We start from the raw sequence: 21,039 nt of genomic DNA, 5'->3' as shown, positions 1-21,039 counted from the left end.
AGGTGACATAAAGCTTCATGTTCAAGATGATAATGATAGCCCATCTCATACACCTAAATGTAGAGGATATACAGAGGAAAAGTGGTCAGAAGAGTATGCATTTGGAAGTGCATAGGGCATGTCTTCGGATTGTACTCCATGGCTTCCCTACACCCACACATGCAATTAGACGTGTGGACCCAGTGGGATTCGACAGATAGGAAGTAGTGCTTAACAACAAAGTTTTAGAATGGAAGCACATTCTAGCACATTCTGGTATCCTACCAATAAAATCAGTAGACTGACACTTAGACAGTTCTTTTGTGTTGGACACGAGATAAAACATCCGAGTAGATGACAACACAGTCTGAAGGAGGATGAAGCTTTGATCATCAATAATAAAGTGAGATGTATTTAAAAGGTGCCTTGCCCCAAAAGCCATTGTTCACTCCCTGACATGTAATACCTTAAATGTTTCCAAACGTATGACAACCATCCATTTTAATGCCTCTTCAGCAGGGAGGTTGGCTCTCGGGTATTCTTGTTCCAGTTATGAGACATTTTGTCAAGTTTATTCTACAAAGAATAATACTCCAAACATTGAGGGAATTATCAGTTAACTTTGTGAAACTCTGAAGAATCAAAATATCAGCGATAGTCCCTGGGAAGTAAGTACTTCTCTTTATTATAAGTATGCAGTTATAAGCTGCACTAATGACATCAGGAAACAAGAAAACTGTCGACATTTGCTATATATTTTACTTAAAGTCAAAATCTAAATCTGCATGAGACTGTGGAAAACATTTAACATATTCTAATTCACTCTGTCTTCGTAACAATTCTGCGAAACAGGTGGTTTATGTCCTATTTTACAGGTGAGGAGATTGAGGTTCAGAGAGAATGTAAGTAATTTGGCCTAAGTCACACACCTAGGAGGTGGCAAGCTTGAGTTCCCAATGCATATATGTCTAATTCTTAGGTATATGCTTCTGTCCACCAGACATAGTCTGGCATTCTTCCGTAAGTTATATTTTTTAGGCTTTAAGGGTAGGTGGGATTCTTTTCTCTCCGTATTGATGTGTTGGTGGCTGAAGAGAAATGACAAAGCTGAGAGATATAATTGTAACACATGATATCTATCCTATCACAAAGGGGATATAGAATACTGTGCCTTTTCTGTCCCCTATTGGTGAGAGCTTGGGTAGAACAGTTTAGATGAGTGATGTAAACCTTAACCATTTGATATTTAATTTCCAAGTATTGATTCTTACCTCTTTTCTGCTACTGAGTTACCTAATGAAGCTGTGGGAGATTAAGTAATGAGGGGACTGTTTAACTAGAAATCAGCAGGCAGGGTGAGATGAAAGCTAAACGCTGGACAAAGGTGACAAACCAGCCAAATGAAAAGTAGAGGGAAATTAATTGAATTGACGATGTGACATTCATACTTACCACTGGGGTTGAGAACTGACTGCAAGCTCTGTCATATCAGTCCTCTGCTTTCTTAGTAATGAGGAAGTCACCACTTAACTTGCCAGCTTTTCAGTAATAAATTCTGGGGTCTCCTTTCATGGCAAATATGCTCTTCAGAATTCCATATAAACAAAATAGTTATTTAGATATTGAAAATGTCAGCACAGTATTCTAACTGAACTGTGATGTGACTTCGTAAAGGTCGTTGTTTTCTACATTGCTAATTAGCTGTTCTCTGTCTTTTCATACATGTATCTATATATATGTATCGCAAGTGACACATTAATTTTATTAGGAATAATCTCAACTGTTAGAGAGTGCAATCAACCAGGTATGATTATAGTTGTAGTACCTGGTTGAAACCAATGCATATCTCAGCCTTAGTTAGTATAATAGTGGTTTTAGAATCATTTTGAGAAATTTGTTTCTCATTGCCAGCAGATCCTTAGTATTGTGTCCTTTCAATATGTATAATGATGTGGGCATGCTTACAAATCTTTTCTTTTTTTTTTTTTTTTAATCTAAATGTACTCCCCTAAAGGGAATATCACATTATTTGTGGTTTTCTAGGTAATTGAAACCTCGATCATTCTTCTTTAATGTCTTCAGTAGGTTTTCATGTTTCCCAGCTATAAAGCAAAGAATAAGAGAGAGAGAGTGAGCAAGTTTTGGACATGGCTCATTGTCTGACTTACTTGGATATCTTAACTTTCAAATTAATTGTGGAAGCAGAAATACTAGAAAGTTGATTGCCATTGATTTTTATGTTAGAGGTTTCATCTAAAGCCTCTTTGTAGGCATTGGGAAAAGGAGGCATAATCAATATTAAACTGATAGTGAATGTTTCTCTTAATTGGTAATTTAAATTTAAATTTAAAATTGTTTTTGGAGAGAAGTTTGAAATATACTAGCAAAAAGATAATTGATTTTCATCTCAAGATTTGTCTCACAATTTAAGTTAAATGGTTGTCATTTCTTTGCCGTTGCTTAGGTCATTTGTCATTTGAATGTCATTCATGTGACTTCTTTCTTCCTTGTGGAATGTGCCAGTCAAGTATAGTGGAAATCTCCAAGTTTTCATTCTGTTCCTGACACTGGCTCTGTGACTTTGACAACTTTACCAGTTCTCTGGGCATCACCTTCTATGAAAGGTTGAGTCCCTGGTCTAAATTACCTGGGGTGTCACTCAGAGCTTGTTAATTCAATGACACTGGAAGTAGGACCTTGAAATACAATATAAACATGCTTAGATTTAAGGGAATGTTAGGATTGTCAGTCCCCATTTGAAAACTTGGACCCTAATGCTAGTGTTTGAGTTTTCAAAGGGATTAAGGTAGACTATTTCTAATGCCAACCACTTCCTACTTCATAGTCCTCATTTCACTTAATATTGTCCCAAAGGGATGCCAGGCTCTACTATTGCTGTTCTAGTTTTTCCTCTCAGTAGAGATCTATAGCTGGCTTTCTTTATCTTGCAAATGAATAATGTTAGATATTAAAAATATTCATGCCTTTCTTCCAATTGACTTTTGTAATACGTCACTCCCCCCACCCACCACCATTTATATCTTGGCAAATACAGAGCTTCTAGTGGAAATGGCAAGTGGATTCAATTTTTTGTTGACTGATTACTTGTTACTATGTGCTGACTGCCTGAAGTAGCACCTGGAAAGATTCTTAAGGTAAATCTCAGTTTTGTGGGAAGACATGCTGTATTTGATTTTTTAAATAAAAGTCAAATGCCAAGTGACATGTATACTATTAGTTACCTATTGTTACAATCTTGAACCTACTTACCAGTGTCTGATCAATCACTGTAACTTCCTATTTGGCTCAGCTCGCCCAAGCATTTGGCGCTTCCTTTTCATTCCTGCTGCCAACCTTCTTGTTCAGGAAGCTGTATTTCCCCCCAGAATATTAAAATATCCTCTGAACTATTCTCTGTGACTCCAGAATTCACATTTTTGGTCTATTCTTCAGATGTTGTGTAGTTAGCTTTCTATTAAATTCCTATTAAATAAATGAATTGTGTGATTTTCCTTTTGCAGAAACTTTCAGTCTTTCTCCTTTTCTCACAAAAGAGAATCCAAGCCGCTTTAACATGGTGTTGAGTGTCTGCCCTCATCCTGGACAGATTTCCATCCCCTGCCAGTCACATCTCAGATAGGGTCTCTAGCCAAAGTGGAGTACTTGCCAATCTCCAGATCCCTTGTGTAACATCAAAGTTCACTGATCACTCTAACAAATATAATATACTAATAATGAAAATGTTTGAAATATTACGAGAATTACCAAAATGTGACATGGACACAAAGTGTGAAAATGATGCTGGGAAAATAGCACTGATTGACTTGCTCAACATGGGGCTGCTACAACCTTAAGTTTGTAAAAATACAGTATCTGTGAATCACAGTAAAGCAAATCCAAATGAAGTTTGCTATGCCTGTATACCTCACTTGTAGCAACCCCATAATGTTTTACTAGATTCCTGAACTGGAATTAATCATTTCTTCTTTTGAGTTCCTACACTGCATTTCTTGCACTTTTATTTTGATGTAATTATTTAGGTTTTTTGCATATTTGTCTCCTCTACCTCTATGCAACTTTGAGTGCATATTTGTCTTATTTTTGATTTTCAAAAACCTGTTTGCTCTGCACGTTAGAAGATTGTTAATAGATATTTGCTGCCTTATGGACAGATTGGAAGAATGAATCTGGACACACATGCATTTGTCTATGTCTATATTTTTTAAAATATTGGTTTCTGTATATAGTAAGAACATTTAAATGGCTCATTTTACCAGTACAATTTAATAAAAGCATATAGTTGCTCAGTATTACTTAGTGTATATAAAACATCCCATAAAGTTTTATTTGTGAACAAATGAGAGACAAATAAAAATTTTAAATGAACTGACTTTGCCTCCAAATAACAAAACTAGTTTTAGAAGTAGACAATACTTTTAAACAGTAGCAACTGACTTGCTTATTTAATATGGGATGGAAAATATACAAAATAGAGAAATAATAGAATTTGTATGTATGATGAGATCCTATATAACATATCTTAATAAGAAAATGAACATATCTTTGACCAAGGGAAGATTTTTGTCTTGGAGAGAGATGTTTCTAGTAAGTTATGTGGTGAACTGATAAAGTACAGCAGCACACGATGGTTTCACTTGGGTAGAATCGTAAGAAGAACTGTTTGGTGGCTTGGCCTCTTCAGGAAGCAATAAGTTTCATACCTGCTACTGTACTTTCTGCCAGACCCTGTGTTTTTTTTCCTACCAGTTTTAAATTTGTGTCATAAAGGGGTAAACAGAATTTTAGAAAAGTCTAAATTCAACTAAAAAAAGTGTTCACAGGAAGATGGAAGAGGAAATAGTACTTTCTATAGAAAAGAGGGAGAAAACCCTACAGAACTTCTTTTTATGTGCACAAGTAAAAAATGAGCATATTTACTTAAGTTACTATCTGTAAGCCATGTTGTTCCCTGCGCTTGTCTGGTTATAAAGTTTTGTTGGATGGGCTAAAGAATTTTTGAAGTACTTGTATATCTCAGTGTTCAGTTGATTGTATTTTGCCTAAAATGTTATATCCCACCTGATTACATTGAATCTTTCCGGAGACACTGACTTTAATAGTGGTTCTTACTAGGAAGAAAAAAAAAAATTAAAGCTACTTTGTTTCAGTGAGGGCAGTACATGGATGAATTACTTTAATGCAAGATGATATGATGACAATTGAGGAACATTTCTAGCACATGCATAAAAAGCTGTGGTTTAAAAAAATGAAATTATCAGGTGGTTGTATCACTTTCATTTTGGGAGCATGATTTCCACCAGCTATTCTAAACAAGGGTTTATCATCATCAGAATTGCTTCAGAGATTTTTTAAAGGATGTATGGGGACTCCTGAGAATTCCAGTTTGCTTCCCTCAAGGGACTAAGTCCTCCCCACCATTTTCTCTATCCCCCCAAGCCCTGTAGAGTTTCTGCCAGTTGAGCCTCAAGCCTTGATCTTGCCTCTTTAATAGGGCTGACTTCTCTGCTTCTGACTGACTGTCTGACCTGTCTGACTCCTGTGGGTGCCATGGCAGACGTTCCTCGCCTCTCCCCACCTCACACCCAGCTATGGCCACCCTCCTCCTTCCTGCCATTAATCCTGCACATTGACCTGCTAGAGGCCTGTTCAGAAAGCAAATATTATCATACTTTTACTCTCTTGTTTAAAAACTCAATTGCCTGGGGGCACCTGGGTGGCTCTGTGGGTTAAGCCACTGCCTTCGGCTCAGGTCATGATCTTGGGGTCCCGGGATCGAGTCCCGCATCGGGCTCTCTGCTCAGCAGGGAGCCTGCTTCCTCCTCTCTCTCTCTCTGCCTGCCTCTCTGCCTACTTGTGATCTCTGTCTGTCAAATAAATAAATAAAATCTTTAAAAAAAAAAAAAGAAAACCCAATTGCCTATGTATTAAGTCCATGAGAACTTCACAAACCCTGACCTAGCTTTTCAGCCTCATCTCTCTCTCTCTCTCTCCATGTACTGCCACCCTCTTTCTCCCTACTGACTTCTAAAAAACTCTCTCCTAAACTCTAAGTCATTTCAGACCACCTGCATTTCCTGAGAGAACTAGACGTTGAAACCTTGGTTCTCGGGGGGATAGTTTTGCCTCAGTTTGTTATGTCACTCGGTAGACTCCGTAGACTCCGTAGACTCTACTTTCCCTGATCCTTCGGATCGAATTGACTGTCCCTCCCTTTCTGTCATCTGTAATGAATTTATTACACACATTCCACATTCTGCTGCATATGTTTGTTTACAAATTTGTCCCCTTATTAGAGTATACATGACCTAGGGTCAGGAGCCCATGTGTTCATATCAGTCTCCAATACCAAATCCTATTTCTGTCACTCAGTAACTTGGTCCTTGTTGAATAATCATTTGAAAGAGTATCAGACAACTATTAAATTATAAATTCCTATAGGACACGAATTGAGTCTTACTCACCTTTTTTTTTTTTTTTAAGGATTTTATTTATTTAGTTGACACAGAAAGAGCACAAAGAAGGGGAACAGTAGGCAGAGGGAGAGGGAGAAGCAGGCTTCCTGCTGAGCAGGGAGCCCCATGTGGGGCTTGATCCTAGGACCCTGGGATCATGACCTGAACCGAAGGCAGACGCTTAACTGAATGAGCCACCCAGGCACCCCTCTTACCTTTGTATCTATTTAGTATCTAGACCAATGTTTTGCATTTGGATAGTATTTGATAATTATTTATTCAATGTATAGTAGAAGAGAGGAAAGTAGAGCATCCTAAATGAATGGGAACCATGACTGGAAGGCATAGGTACAGGGGAGAGTGTAACATCAATTGATTTGAGAAAAAAATCAGTTGTATAAAGGCAGGTACAAGGAGACATGGGTGAACAATTGCCTATACCTGTTTCATTCCATTATTTTCTAGGATTTATAAAATACTGTAAGCAGCATGGCTTCATAGTTGCTAATGAGGTTTATTTGTTTATTTTTGTTTATTTATTTTCTGGACCCTAGATGAGTGTTTTGAGTTAGGGGCAAATTCCTAGTCTAATCATTTGTGACAAAGGTAACAGATGCATATTAGAAAATTATTCTCAGTCTCCCTGTTCGCCTGGTCATTTATGTTTACAAATTTCCTTTGCAGATTAATTCTGTCTCTTTAAACTCTGTTGCTGATTTTCAGATTGTTCTTAAGGACCTCGCAATTGTTCTATGATCAGTGATCCAAAGAAATTACAGAAGATGTTCCTTAAAATCTGGAGGACCAGTCAAAACAAAACCCAGCCAGCCTAACCTTACCTTCATAAGCACGTGATTTTTTTCTCACTGGCATAGTCTGTGCATTGGTTGCTCAAGTCTTAAAGAGAGCTGACAAGGTACCCTTACAAGATTTTTTTTTTTTCAATGTTGAGCCTGAAGACATATTACTTATTAAAACACATAGAAGCAATATGTTGCTCAACAACTTATAGACAAGGACATAGAGAGTGAGAAAACCTAGTCATGTGACCAATATATTTTTGAAGCGGTGTGGAAGGCAGCTACCTCTGAGCTGATGTTGACAGAGTAGGTTAGCCTTCAGCTTTCTACTTGGTGGTGATTTGTGGACCTCTCTCGGTCACTAGCTTTTGGTGTTTGAACAAGTGATTGTCACCTGCAAACATGCTTCATGCAATGACTCCGGGAGAAGTAATAAACCCTGAAAATTATTTAAAATGTGTGCAAGGTCATTTCCCATCTAGCTGTTTGCAAGTTAGCTGAAAGCAGCCATTACTTTTAGAGCAGGCGCCAGGAGGGATTGAGGAAAATGGTGATACATAGTTTCAAGTGTTGTAAAGTAGTAAGGGAAATGGTGGAATAAAGAGCAGAGCACAAGTTTAGAGACTGAAATATCTGGATTTACTGCAGCTCCATATATTGTCAACTAAGTTTAGATAAATTAATCTCTCTCTGCTTTGGTTTATAAATGAGAGAAGTTCTTTTTTGTATAGTTGCTATGAAGATTGTATGGGATAAAATCATTCAAGTATATAGAAAGTTCTTATCACTTAGCAAGGAACTCTTTTTTTTAAAAAAATTTTATTTTATTTATTTAATTGTCAGAGAGAGCACAAGCAGGGGGAATAGCAGGGAGAGGGAGAAACAGACTTACCCTGAGCAGGGAGCCGTATGTGGGGCTCCATCCCAGAACCCTGGAATCATGACTTGAGCAGAAGGCAGATGCTTAACCGACCGAGCCACCCAGGCACCCCAAGGAACTCTTATTTTTATTCTGGCATTCAGTAGGAATAGTTGGAAAACAGTGGATTACCTCATGAAAATAGCAAAGGCGCTCTAAAAAAACAAAACAAAACAAAACAAAAACTTAAGTTTTAGAAAAGTGCTACATGCTCATGTAAAAACACACTTACACATAGGTGTGTGCACGAGCAGGCGCGCACACACACACACACACACACAACCAAACAGCATTGGAAAGAACAAAGGAGAATGCACAATTCACCCCAGTTCTACTCCATGCTAAAGCATAACAGCCAGAGCATATTTCTTTGTGCCTTTATTACGATGTATTTACGGGGCGCCTGGGTGGCTCAGTGGGCTAAGCCTCTGTGTTTGGCTCAGGTCATGATCTCAGGGTCTTGGGATGGAGCCCGGGCATCAGGCTTTCTGCTGAGCAGGGAACCTGCTTCCCCTGCTCTCTCTGCCTGCCTCTCTGCATACTTGTGATCTCTTTCTCTGTGAAATAAATAAAATCTTTTAAAAAAAGACATATTTAAGGCATGTATCCATTAATATCCATGTTGTGATGACTTTGACAAGATAGTGTCTCAGTTTGTTCTTAGATTTTCCCTTCCGGATATAAATATTTGAAGCTGACTTCCTTCCTTTGAGCATGGCGCCCCCTGCCTAGAGAGCAGGAGCTCAGCGCATGCATTTCTAAGTGAATGACCTCAGCTGCCATCCCAGTTGACCCCTTTTCCTTCTCTGCCACCTGCACAGAGTCTTCTCTGCTATTATAATTCTGTTGTTAACGGACCACTGGGAGGTTACAGTGTGCTTTTTGCTGCAGGACCTGGGTGTGGTCTTGCTGCCTATTTGACCCTGGAGTCCTGCTCCTTGGCTAATGGTGCTGGACTCTGTTGATTTGTCAGGCTTTGTTGTTCTGTTCTTGTTTCAGTTCTTTACAAAGGGTCTGTTACGTTCTTAACTCTGGGTTCCACAAAACATCTCTATATTTTCATCATACATTTCCCTCTTTTGTGTCACTTAGAACTAAATGAGCCATAATTCATGCAGTGAATATTTATCTGTATCACAGAACAATATCTTATTTATTTTATTTGCATGTCACTCATTACTATTGAGTATGAATTTCATTTAATACATTCAGTGAGTAAATTCCTGTTCCCTTCTTTAGTCCATTACTTAGAGAATGCTTTGCATATTTATAGCTTTAACATTTTATCCAATATATATGTAACAAATGTATTTTAATTACTGTATCATCTCTGTATGGAAGTTTAAAATGCATTCATTATCAAATAAGTTAATCCATTCTCTGAGCTTTGTGTAAAGCTTAGAAAGTATTCTTCATGCCAAGATTTAAAAAATAGTGTGTTACATTTTTTCCCCCATCTTTTCTAATTGATTCTGGCTGATGTTTTATTTTCCATGATTTACTTTAAAATATTTCAGCAGAGACAGTACCATATGTGTGTTACATTGTAGAGTTTAATCTAAAATATCTTAGTCAGACGTACATATTTGGATGGGATTCATTAGTATTTGAAATTAATCGTAAGTCCACACTCCAGAAGTGTCTACTCTGGACTGTCATACTATCTTTATCTGGTCAACACCAGAGGATTTTGTAATTACTATGGTTGACAGAAATGGCTTTTTATTATTTATTTATTTATTTGCTGGAGAAGTGTATGGTGATCAGATTTGTGGACTGACCACTTTATGCTGGAAGATAATTATAATAAAAAAGACAGTAGTAAGCACTGGAGAGCATATGGAGAAACTGGAACCTCCATTCATTGCTGGTGGGAATGTAAAGTGGTACGGCCACTTTGAAAAATAGCTTGGCAGTTCTCCAAATGTTAAAAATTGAGTTACTCTCTAAACTAGAAATTCCACTCCTCAGTATGTAGTCATGAGAAATGAAATCATGTGTCCACACAAAAACTCAAATTCAAGTATTCATGGCAGCATTATTGTTAATAGCCAAAAGTGGAAACAGCCCAAATGTGTGTTGTCTAATGGGCCCATGTGGTATATCTGTACAATGGAATATAGTTTGACATTAAAAAGGAATAAAGCACTGACACTTGCTACAATATGGATGAGCCTTAGAAACATTAGGCTGAGTGAAATAAACTAGTCACAAAAGACCATATATTATATGATTCCATTTATATGAAATGTCCAGAATCACCAAACACTTGGAGACAGAAAGTAGATTAGTGGTTACCAGGGGCTGTGGAAGGTGGAATAGGGACTGACTACTAATGGGTAGAGGTTTTTTGGGGGGACTTGGGGGGAGGTGTCAGTGTTTTGACATTAGACAGTAATGATGATTGCACAACACTGTGAACTATACTAGAAACCACTGAAGAGTACACTTTGAAATGGTGACACTTTCAGTATGGGAATTCCATCTGAGTAAAGCTGTTATAAAAGAAAGATACGTATATTAGCTAGAAATATTACACAAGTGAAGAGGTCATACATACCTGGTAAATCCTGTGATTCTGCCATTTGTAGTGGTGCTCTAGGCCTAACAACTTCCTTGGTCATGGGCTCAGAATGTCTAAAGGATTCTCTAGACAGATTTGACCAGAGCGTAGATGAATCTTGCTACCGGGATATTATCACATATGCCTTAGGGTACTGTTTGGAATGCCTGAAAGTAGCAGAGAGCCAGAACTTGTAAACGTGTAAAGCATATTGTGGGATTGCTTTGAGTCCCACTTGGTAACAAGTGTTTTTGGGGCATAATTTGGTCTGAGACTTGGTAGCCAGGTTATAGTATACTGTAAGAGCTGTAAAGCACTGCCCGTTACTTCAGTAACTAAAGGCAACAAGTAACTACCAAAAAGTCCACAAGGGATAGGAGAATTATTAACAGTTGATACCTGGGACAATTATTGACTTTTATGTATTCATCATGCCCCCAATTGCTTTACTGAATTATCTTATTAATTTTGAAAGATTTTATTAATTAATTCTCTTGTTTTTTTTCCTAGGTACCAAATTAAATCTGCACGTAATAATAATTTACAATACCATGTCACATTGTCACTTTGTCTCATATTCCCGAGAGCTTCTAAAGTGATGAATGATAACAGTAGTTGCCGTTTATTTCATTTTGTTCTCAGGAATAGAGACAGTCAGTATAACCAATACAAAAATAAAAAATCAAAATCAAAATTGTAAGTCAATGAAAAATTTACAAAAATGTTCCGTAAGCACTTACTTTCTTGTGACTTTCAGCACTTTATTTAACATCTCTGAATATTGTTATCTCCTCTGCAGTATGGAGCCTGAGAATAATTGCTACTTTTTTAGGATTGTGTTGAGGGATAAATGAAATGATTTATTTAAAATGCTCAGCATAGAGCCTGGCACCTTGCTCCTTAAATAAACGACAGGTGCAGAATTTGTGATACAGGTTCAAGCTGGGTATGATAGGGCCCACAGGAGGGAGTAATCAGTGCTACCTTCCCAGAGCACAGCAGTGGGAAGAGGCTGGGAGAGGAGTTGACATGCCCCAACAGGAAGGAAGTCGGTGAGGAAATTTTGGGAAAGGGGATGCTGTGGTTAAAACATGAGTACAGAAATGTGAGGTAAAAAGTCTGAAATGTCTGGAGCAGAGTCTATGGTGTGGAAGATGGATAGAGGCGCGGCTGGAGGTAAAGCTAGTCAGAATGCGCCGGTATTTAGTGCTCCATTAAGGAGTTTGGAATTTCTGTAGGTCATGAGTTTTATGCAACGGGGCCATTTGCTTAGATTTTCCTACATCTCTACAGTATATGTACTGCTCTTGGAGGCATCTTGAATGAACTGGGACACAGGAAGCAGGAGGGTCACTTAAGAGCTCAAAGTCTGGGAAGTAGTTGGGACATGGACACAGAAGCAAAGGTGGAGGGAAGCGTCAGAGGAGAGAGGAATAGGGAGATGAGGGATTGGGCAGGATGATTCTGTTGGAGTCTGGCTTGGAAGAGAGAGGGGGTGGGTTAGACCATGTTGCTGCGCGTGGATCCCACAGCTGTAGTAACAAATGACCACCAACTTGTTGGCTTGTAACAACAGAAGTTTATTCTCTCACAGCTCTGGAGGCCAGAAGAGTGAAGTCAGTAGCAGAAACCGAGCTGCTGGCCAGGCTGCTCTCCCTCTGGGGCTGTGATGGAGAATGTGTTGCTTGCCTTTTCCAACTTCTGGTGGCTGCCGGCATGCCTTGGCTTGTGGCTGCATCCCTTCGGTCTCCAAGGCCAGAATCTTCTCTTTTCTCTCTGCTTTGTTCATGTCGTTGTCTCTAGTCTGTGTCAAATCTGCCTCTGGCTGCTTCTTATAAGGATATATGATTGGGTTTGGGGCTCCCCCACATAATCCAGGATAATGCCCTCATCTTAGGATCCATAATTTAATCACATCTGCACAGAACTTTTTTTCCCCCCTAATAAGGTCACATTTAAGTTCTAGGGATGAGGACTTGCCTGATACGTTTGGGAGAGGACATTATTCTGCCTTCTGTGGTTGCCACTTACTGAGATACTGAATGGAGCTGCAAGATTGGGGAGTCTGTAATGAGATTAGTTTTGTACATGAGTTTTTGGTTTTTAAGAAGCCCCATATCCTGTTCTCAGTGTCTTTTTATCCTGTCCATTTTTGTTAAATGTTACATATCTCTTTGCAGCTTAAAGCAGGGATTGGGTTTTGTACCTTTTTCTGAAAGCTTGCTATTACCCTGGATTAACCTTACATTACTGCAAACGAGTGGGTTCTTCTATTTACCTTGGCTCAGGCAAACCAGAGCTCTGACGAGTCATGTTCTGAAAAATCCTTGGTTTTCTTTTAAGCAATTTCCAAGAATATCAATCATACTGAATGCCTTCAGAGAACCATAAAGGTTTTCAGTGTTAAAGATCTGCCCCTATAATTTCTTTTAATATCTAAACAATCCATGCAAGGATTGAAAATGTGTTTCTGGGGCACCTGGGTGGTTCGGTGGGTTGAGCAGCTGCCTTTGGCTGGGGTCCCGATCCTGGGGTCCTGAGATGGAGCCCTGAAGCAGGCTTCCTGCTGAGCGGGAAGTGTGCCTCTCCTTCTTCTTCTCCCTGCCACCCCCACCCTGTTTCTGCGCTCTCTTTCAAATAAATAAATAAAATCTTAAAAAATATATATATATATTTTTTATCACCGATACTTCCAGCTCTTCAGTGCTAATGTATAAATACTCTGAACAAGCAATTTTGGCAAAACTGAAAAACAAGCTAAAAAGTTTATTTCCAGTTTTTGTGGGGTAATGTGTGTCACATATGACAGAGTTCTCCTTGGTTGCTCAGGCTACGAGAGGCATCTATGGAGCTGAATTTGTAGTCTATTTGCACAACTTCAAACCTGAAAGTCTATTCTTATTTTCTTGAAAGCCAGATAATCTTGTTAAGTACTTTCCAATGACCCTATCCTTCAGAATTACTTGATATCTTAGATTCTAGCTGACTTTGACTTTTCAGTAAGCTTCAGTTTCAAAATACTTCATTTTTTCATTTCTGAAAGCTTTACTTTTTGCCTATGTGTAATCTGTTTCCCCTTGTTACAGAAATTGCAGTTTCAGGTAAAATGGTTTTTTTTCCCCTTAAATTTCTGTGCTAAATTCCCAGAGATAATATTTATTCAGTGAATGATAGTAATAAAAAAGTTTGAATACACGAGTCAAAGGTGATTAAATATTACATTCAAATCACTTCAAATATGGGATAAATTTCCTTTCAGTTGCTCAAAAAGTTTTGATTTCCTTGTCTTTATATATAGATATATATATAAACCTCTGAAAACCATTTTGTGTGTATGTGCATTAAAAAAAATATGTGTATATATATATCCCCCAGAACTTCCTCATTCTAGTCTATAAGACAAAATAATGCTCAAAGGAAGGGCCCTGGTGTAGTAACATGGGGCATATTTATGATGCTAGGAAAGGAGTCACTCTGTGTTTTTTCAGTTAATGGATTACTTATTAGTGCAAGGGCTCAAAATGCCACCTCTTCTGTTCTTCTTTTCATAATAAGACACCTCACCATATCTACAATGAAAAAAGCCGGTGCTTCTGACTGGATACTAAAGCCATTCGTTCTTCCAGAGGCTGCTGCTTGAGCCTTCTTCTGTGCTGGGTTCCCGCCAGCCTCAGCCCTGCTTCATAGAGCCCTCGCAGAAAGTCAGCGATGCCCAGACTATGCTGAAGAACAGTAAATAAAAGGCTCCCAATAGTTTCTTAGATTTTAGTCAAACCCAGAATCATTCTGTTGGTAGATACAGAACAACTTTGAGGGGGAGACTGTATGGTGCAGGGGTGAGGTTCTCTGTCCACTTGTGGACAGTTTATGCTGCGCTCTGTAAAATGGTGATGCATTCTTCAGCTCTGTAGGCTCTGTTTTTGCTCCTGTGGAAAATGAAATGGGACCGTATCTCATTTGGCTCGATTTGTAACCTTTTTTTGTTCTTATGAAACATGAAATCAAACTGTTCCCACGGGCACTGGCCACAGGTAAAGGTGCTTTTTAGAACTCACTCATGTCTTTAATTTGAAGATTTGTTCCCTAAAACAGCTCTAGTGTTTGTTTTGTTTAATTAGCACTTTAAAAGGTCACAGATAATAACATTGTTTTTACTGTGAAACTATTAAAAAAATTCATAATACATATCAAGTAGGTTTTCTTCTCCCAATTGCATTTGTGTGAGGATAATGGTATTTGTTTCCCTTTTAAAGAATTAAAAAAAAAATCAATATTTACCACGCTTTTGAAGAAGAATATTTATTTGGTGATTTCATTTAAGGAGCGGGAAGACAGCAGCAGGCTCAAAACTCTTAGGTTAACTCACTTAACATATCACTTTTACCTTCATAGGTCATGTTATTGTATGCTCACCGTAGACATGAAGAGTGAGAAGCTTTAGTAGTCCACTCATAAAGCTTCATTGTATATAAATACAATGAAGAAGAATACTTGAACTTTTAAAAAATAAGTTACTTATTTAATATTCATTTGTTAAGTTTTAATTATATATACCACCTATACATTGTTTTTTTTTTTTTTCTCTCTCTAGTATATTTTAAAAAATAGTTTGGATAAGAGCTAACCATTGTACCTGATCTTTTTAAACCTTGCATCTTAATTAATCTGACTCTGTTTTTAGGTTACTGTTCTTTCTCCCCATAACAGCTGTTTTATATACAGTCCAATATTGCTATTTAGGTTTTTTGTTTCTGTTTTTGTTTTTGAGAAGGAGAGAGAGAGAGAGAGAATCTTAAGCAGACTCCATGCCTAGTGTGAAGCCTAACTCCAGGCTTGATCTCACAACCATGAGATCATGACCTGGGCTGAAATCAAGTTAGACACTTAATTGGCTTGAGCCACCCAGGTGCCCCTGTTATTTAGTTTTTTTTGTGACTTTTTGTGACTTTTTCTACCTAGTACAATTCAGGCTTCTTCAAGTAAGGGAGCATGTCTTTGGTATTTATTCTGTCTTTGGTAGTGTTTAAATAGGTCTTGGGCATAGAGTATTTGCTTAAAAAATACTTGCAGAATTACACTGAAGTTAAAAGGGAATTGCTCTTTCCTATCAAAGTACCATCCATCTTTTTCAAAGAAATGGAGCAAATAATTCTAAAATTTATATGGAACCAGAAAAGACCTCGAATAGCTAAAGGGATATTGAAAAAGAAAGCCAACGTTGGTGGCATCACAATCCCGGACTTCAAGCTCTATTACAAAGCTGTCATCATCAAGACAGCATGGTACTGGCACAAAAACAGACCCATAGATCAATGGAACAGAATAGAGAGCCCAGAAATAGACCCTCAAATCTATGGTCAACTAATCTTCGACAAAGCAGGAAAGAATGTCCAATGGAAAAAAGACAGCCTCTTCAATAAATGGTGCTGGGAAAATTGGACAGCCACATGCAGAAAAATGAAATTGGACCATTTCCTTACACCACACACGAAAATAGACTCAAAATGGATGAAGGACCTCAATGTGCGAAAGGAATCCATCAAAATCCTTGAGGAGAACACAGGCAGCAACCTCTTCGACCTCAGCCACAGCAACATCTTCCTAGGAACAACGCAAAAGGCAAGGGAAGCAAGGGCAAAAATGAACTATTGGGATTTCATCAAGATCAAAAGCTTTTGCACAGCAAAGGAAACAGTTAACAAAATCAAAAGACAACTGACAGAATGGGAGAAGATATTTGCAAACGACATATCAGATAAAGGACTAGTGTCCAGAATCTATAAAGAACTTAGCAAACTCAACACCCAAAGAACAAATAATCCAATCAAGAAATGGGCAGAGGACATGAACAGACATTTCTGCAAAGAAGACATCCAGATGGCCAACAGACACATGAAAAAGTGCTCCATATCACTCGGCATCAGGGAAATACAAATCAAAACCACAATGAGATATCACCTCACACCAGTCAGAATGGCTAAAATCAACAAGTCAGGAAATGACAGATGCTGGCGAGGATGCGGAGAAAGGGGAACCCTCCTACACTGTTGGTGGGAATGCAAGCTGGTGCAACCTCTCTGGAAAACAGCATGGAGGTTCCTCAAAATGTTGAAAATAGAACTGCCCTATGACCCAGCAATTGCACTATTGGGTATTTACCCTAAAGATACAAACGTAGTGATCCAAAGGGGCACGTGTACTCGAATGTTTATAGCAGCAATGTTCACAATAGCCAAACTATGGAAAGAACCTAGATGTCCATCCACAGATGAATGGATCAAGAAGATGTGGTATATATACACAATGGAATACTATGCAGCCATCAAAAGAAATGAAGTCTTGCCATTTGCGACAACATGGATGGAACTAGAGCGTATCATGCTTAGCGAAATAAGTCAAGCGGAGAAAGACAACTATCATATGATCTCCCTGATATGAGGAAGTGGTGATGCAACATGGGGGCTTAAGTGGGTACGAGAAGAATAAATGAAAGAATCTGGGATTGGGAGGGAGGCAAACCATAAGTGACTCTTAATCTCACAAAACAAACTGAGGGTTGCTGGGGGGAGGGGGTTTGGGAGAAGGGGGTGGTATTATGGACATTGGGGAGGGTATGTGTTTTGGTGAGTGCTGTGAAGTGTGTAAACCTGGTGATTCACAGACCTGTACCCCTGGGGATAAAAATATATGTTTATAAAAAATAAAAAATTATACTAAAAAAAAAAAAAGGGAATTGCTCTTTTCCAGTTAGAGAAAGGCGAGTCTTTAGCTGAGAGGTCATTTTAAGGGCGAACTGACTGTTCCATATGGGTCTTGCAATGGGAATTAAGTCTACAATGACCAAAAAAACTAATATTCATGTGGGCCATTCAGTATAGTTCTGTGCTAATAATGGTATGAGAACTATCTTAAAATCAGAAGGTACCTTGGGCATAAAATCAGAACATGCAGGGTTAAAGGATGAGCTAAGGGACTATTGTCATCAAGGGAGGGTAGCTTGATGCATTGGTCTATTATAAGTGTTACAAGGGATCAATACCTATGAGGATTAAATGGTTAAGGGGGAAGTCAAGGAAGCCTTTCTCCTGGCTGGTCCTGGAAGGGTGTTACTAATTCTTGCTTTATCTAGTCTCCTACTTCAGGTTTCCTGCAAAATACGCCTCTTCCATTAACCCGGTACTTAGCATTTAATTGATTGGGCCTCAACTTTAGTGATGCTATTTCAGTTGTATTCTTTTAAGTCCAGGAATTTTAATTGAAATTTGAGGGTGAGTGGTTACTAGAACAACTCCGGCAATTCACAGATTATAATTTTGATTAAGTTACTTCTTCATGGAAGTTTTCTTACTCATATATTCTATTTTGCCATAATTTCTTTTCAGGACTTTGCTCTCTTCCTTGTTTTGGCTACATCTGGATTTACAGAATTGAAAAAATATATTCAGGATTTTTAACCCACTGTTGAAGTGCAGCCTCACATTATAAACTTACAGGCATAAAATTACAGGCATCCTGGCTCAAGGAAATGACACCTCTTTGGAAAGAAGTGTCAGTTTCCCACATGAAAGCTAATTAGTGGTATGTGTTTGTGCATGTGTGTGTGTATTATTATTATTTTTTACAGTGCCTCATATAGGAAACAAAGATATTTTTCTGTGAATAAATACAGTTATGCTTGGTCTCCATTCTATTTGTCTCCATTCTATAGTCAGGATTTCTCTTCATACTGGTTTTGGGACAGAAACTTATTTTATTTTATGCTCTAGTGGCTTAACCAGTAGGTACAATGTGGAGGCCTTCCATATTTCCAACAATTAGAGGTAAATACGTTGTTTCTTCTGGACTTCTCCCGACACTATGTCTGGAGAATTTCTCCAGCTGGAGTGTATCTCCAGCATTTTGTGAAGAACAGAGAAGTCAAATTCAGAAGGGCTGATACCACTGGATGATACGGGGCTGTGTGTGTTCTTACGCGTTCATTCAGTCTCTCCGAGCCTCAGCTTAGTTTCTTGTTTATAAAACAGCCTTCACAATAAGACCTGTCTTGTTTTACTTAATGTGAATGTGCTTTATTTCTAATTGAATTTTGAAAAGGTAAAAACCTTTATTTCTATCACCAACCCAAACTTTATGATGAATTTTGATAATCAGTGGTCTTTTATACACACACACACACACACACACACAATTTAAGAATACTTGGCTTTCGAAACTTTTCCAAACTTTTGAAATTATATATGTTTGAATTTTATTGATGAAATTTATTGTCAAAGAGCATTGGGAAAGTTAAATTGCTAATTTAAGGGGCTAATTTTAAAGAGATCATGGAGTTTTATTTCTTATCATGCAAAGGATCCAAGATTTTTTTGTTTCTCTGTTTATTTTTTACCTTACCATGTATATTATGTATATTATGGGTCATAATGGTCAGAAGAAACAATGTGACCTGTAAAGTCTAGGGTTAAAAATATTAATTTTTTAGTTGCTAGGTATCCATTATTTTATATGGGGCTAAAGGTTGTAGTTGTTCTGTTTGTTTTTTGTTTGTTTTTGTTTTGTTTTGTTTTTTAAGAGACAAAAAGGCACTGAAATCACATTATCTTCTTTTAACTATGTGAATGACATGGTTCTTGAGTCCCAGCCACCTTGCGCTATTTTGCACTGTCATCTCTCTTACATTATCATGAACTCTGAAAGAAAGAGCTGAATTATGTTTTTTAAGGACACTAATGAGCAAAAGGCTGGAGATATGGGAATGGCTGAGGAAATTCCACCTAAGTGGAGAACCACCTTTGTAAATATGTATCACAGTGATTTTTCAAGTGGAAATGTTTTAATTTACTATTTGCTAACCATTGCTGCAGTCATGATGTCTGCTTACGGCACAGAAGGATTATTTTAATTTGATTTCTGACTAGTGGTCTTTGAAGCTGACTTAATTCCAAATCTAAATATGTCTGATATTTTCTCTTCTTTTTAGGACTATTTGAAGACATAATGTCATTTTTGTTTTGGGTTTTTTTTTTTTTTTTTTTTGGTTTGTGCTGCGCTCTTCTGTTGACTCTTTATTTTCTTATTGTACAGTGATTCCATGGAAGCAGTAACTTTTGAGAAATAAGAGGGGATATCTGAAATAAGAGAGGATATCACATTGATATTTAAGATGGCCTTTCAGATACCATGGGCAGTACGGATAAATGCACAGAAGTAGTGGTCCTGGGTGGAAGAATAAGACAGTTTAAACATGAGATTTTTAGTATAAGTATTAAGCATAAAAATGTAATTTGTTCTTACTGTTATTACCAATTAAGAAAGGAAGAATAAAAAGGATAAATTTAACTTTTGGTACATTCAAGTCATCATTCTAGGTAGTCACATTTTTTTCATACAAGAGTATAGCTTCAAATTACCATTTTTAGGAAAATAATCTATTTTATATGGGAAATTTTCCAATTTGTCTTATTAATCAGGGCATACTGAATTAATTTTTTTTGATTACTCAGGGTTATTGTTATGAGCATAAAGTATGGGACTGCATTACTACCACTGAAGATAGACAGGATAGCCCAATACCAGAGGGATCCAGACTTCCACAGTTTCTGATTTTCCATTTTATTCTGGTTTAGATATGGAAATATCTGTAAGGAAGAATAAATAGATGCTAATAATGGCCTTGTCCACCTTTTAATATTTTTCTTCCGCTGAAAAATTCTTTGGTAGAGATCTGGACATTCATCTTAAATTCCCAGACCAGAGTAGCAACATAAAGCTCCTCCGATTTGCTGTGACAAGGTGACGGTGTCAACAGGTGGTGCTTCACTGTTGCCTTCTAATTTTGTGTTCTCAGGTGATCACGTGCTCTGACTCCCAAACAATTTTGCATCAGTCACAACTCACGATTCAATTTAGGAAGCATTTCTGACCATCTGTATGCTGATTAATGGAAGGATAGAAGGAAACTTGGAACAGTTACATCTCTCAGATTTTTATCTTCCAATGTGGAGACGCTTGTCATTGACCAGCTGCAGTACAAGGCTAAGCAAATAGGCCTCCCTCACCCCTGCATCCTGAACTTTGAAGACACAAACTGAGAGTTTTGGTGGGGGGGGCGTGTAGAGGGGATGGGTGAGCCTGGCGGTGGGTATTCAGGAGGGCACGGATTGCATGGAGCACTGGGTGTGGTGCATAAACAATGACTCTTGGAACACTGAAAAAATAAAATTAATAATAATTTTTTATAAAAAACTGCAAAAAAAAGTACAAGCACATATTTAGCAAATTTTCATTTAGTCATGTACATATATA

At 37.9% G+C, this 21,039-nt stretch overlaps 1 protein-coding gene across 1 annotated transcript in view; it reads left to right on the top strand.

Annotated features, from left to right (window-relative positions):
* CPNE8 (copine 8) overlaps positions 1-21,039 on the top strand; it is a 217,568-nt gene that overhangs the window by 9,214 nt on the left and 187,315 nt on the right. The gene's annotated exons all lie outside the window — the stretch shown is intronic.

The sequence above is a fragment of the Mustela nivalis genome (genome assembly GCF_964662115.1).
Source record: "Mustela nivalis genome assembly, chromosome: 7".
In the NCBI taxonomy this organism is placed as follows: Eukaryota; Metazoa; Chordata; class Mammalia; order Carnivora; family Mustelidae; genus Mustela; species Mustela nivalis.
Note: the sequence above shows the minus strand (reverse complement) of the source record. Positions and strands in the feature narration are given on the sequence as shown.